The sequence below is a fragment of the Cynoglossus semilaevis genome, chromosome 14 (assembly GCF_000523025.1).
Source record: "Cynoglossus semilaevis isolate Cse_v1.0 chromosome 14, Cse_v1.0, whole genome shotgun sequence".
NCBI classification, from domain to species: domain Eukaryota; kingdom Metazoa; phylum Chordata; class Actinopteri; order Pleuronectiformes; family Cynoglossidae; genus Cynoglossus; species Cynoglossus semilaevis.
The window spans coordinates 17,961,351-17,963,522 of record NC_024320.1 but is presented as its reverse complement, the minus strand read 5'-3'; the positions used below and the strand labels follow the sequence as shown (position 1 = coordinate 17,963,522).

At 32.2% G+C, this 2,172-nt stretch overlaps 1 long non-coding RNA gene across 1 annotated transcript in view; it reads right to left on the bottom strand.

The window, feature by feature from the left end:
* Positions 1-1,408: 1,408 nt before the first annotated feature.
* LOC112488089 (uncharacterized) overlaps positions 1,409-2,172 on the bottom strand; it is a 10,795-nt gene continuing 10,031 nt past the window's right edge. Inside the window, exon 3 of the long non-coding RNA XR_003051817.1 lies at positions 1,409-1,734. This is a non-coding gene — a long non-coding RNA (uncharacterized LOC112488089). The remainder of the gene's footprint in view (positions 1,735-2,172) is intronic.

Sequence of the window (2,172 nt, the reverse complement as noted above, 5' to 3'; positions counted from 1 at the left end):
TTTATTTTTATGGATATTTTCACGAAATAATTGGCTATATTCATTTTTGTGGTTAAAATTCAGAAATAATATACTTTTTTGGAACGCCAACTTTTGATCCCAGTAAAATAGTAGACCAATAAGTTCCCGAACAAATCTCCGAAAAAAAAAAGTTTCTCAAAAATGACCAAAAATACATTCATTTGCCTTAAAATACTTAGCCATGTCCATTTTTGTGGTTAAAATTCAGAAATAATATACTTTTTTGGTACGCCAACTTTTGATCACAGTAAAATATTATACCAATAAGTTCCCGAACAAATCTCCGAAAAAAAAAGTTTCTCAAAAATGACTAAAAATACACTAATTTGCCTCAAAATACTTAGCTGTGTTCATTTTTGTGGTTTAAATTCAGAAAAAATATAATTTTTTGGTACACCAACTTTTGATCACAGTAAAATACTATACCAATAAGTTCCCGAACAAATCTATGAAAAAAAAAAGTTTCTCAAAAATGACTAAAAATACACTAATTTGCCTTAAAATACTTAGCTATGTCCATTTTTATTGTTAAATTTTAGAAAAAATTTATATTTTTTGTACATCAACTTTTGATTACAGTAAAATCTGTGGTGGATATTCTTTTTATCTTAAGTCAAAGACAGGAGCGTCGCGGCGGACTTCCGCCTTCAAACTGTTTTTTTTATTACAAAGAGAGCAAGAAAAAGCAAGAGAGTATACAGAGTACATTCAAACAAAGCAATTATGCATAACAACATATTTACAGAGACTTTTCTCTGGAGTCAGTGTCGATCTAGTAGCCTGCCAGTTACCCACGACATATGCCAGGAGCAGTAAGTGACTAACTGCCCCGAGACCTCTGAATTCATACAGATATACAAAAGAGTTTGATGTGGGAGTGGGTTTTCTCTCCATAACCTTCCTCTGCAGGTACGTTACCATGGCAACCATAGATTGTGTCCCTCTTCTGCTGCTCATGTTCCAGGGGTCACATCAGTTTAAGACAAGCACTAGATATATATTATCAGATACAGTATTTCATACAAAGTTCCCACATAGTTTAAGACAGGCACCAGGCACCTATTAACAGAAAAGTAAAAACACTTTGTGTAATTAATAATTCAATATGTGGAAACAACCTACACACATATCTGGGGTGTCAAAAGCAGGTGGTTAACTTTTGCTGATAACCATTCGTTTAATTAAACCTTCGGAGTCACCATATATGGACCTGTTGAGTTATATCAGAGCAGTAATATTTCTACAAATCCTATACTCAAGTTCCTGAAAATGTCTTTAAAATTAAAAGTTTCTCAAAAATGAATAGAAATGCACTCATTTGGCTTAAAATATGTATCAATGTCAATTTTTATGGTTAAAAATCAGAAAAAATATATTTTGTATGTACGTAAAAATAAGTTTTTTTTAAAGGAACAATAATTCATTAAAATGTTTATGTTCTTTTTCATGGTTAAAATTCAGGAAGAAAATGTGAAACTCTTATTAAAAGCTACATATGTTGCTGATAAAATCTAAAATATAAAAGTGTAACTATTGGGGTCAACCTTGACTCCAGACACTGACATGGGTAACGTTTATTAGTCTTTATTAATATCACAATGTGCTCCAGGGTTCCTGCAGTGCTGCTGCTTTGTGCTCTGCTCTCAGTCTGTCTCTAGCTGACTGGATGTGTGCGCACTCAACTATCCATCCTCCTTTCTTGTTCCGGGGTTCCTACAAATAAAAAGAGAAGCCTGATTAACTGAATTGGATTAACCTGTATCATGTGCTGTGCCTGCATCACCACTCCAATGTATATGTATTTATCTCCGGAAAAAAAGTTTCTCAAAAATTACCAAAAATACATTCATTTGCCTTAAAATACTTAGCTATGTTCATTTTTGTGGTTAAAATTCAGAAATAATATACTTTTTTGGTACGCCAACTTTTGATCACAGTAAAATAGTAGACCAATAAGTTCCCGAACAAATCTCCGAAAAAAAAAAAGTTTCTCAAAAATGACCAAAAATACACTAATTTGCCTTAAAATACTTAGCTATGTCCATTTTTGTGGTTAAAATTCAGAAATAATATACTTTTTTGGAACGCCAACTTTTGATCACAGTAAAATAGTAGACCAATAAGTTCCCGAACAAATCTCCGAAAAAAAAA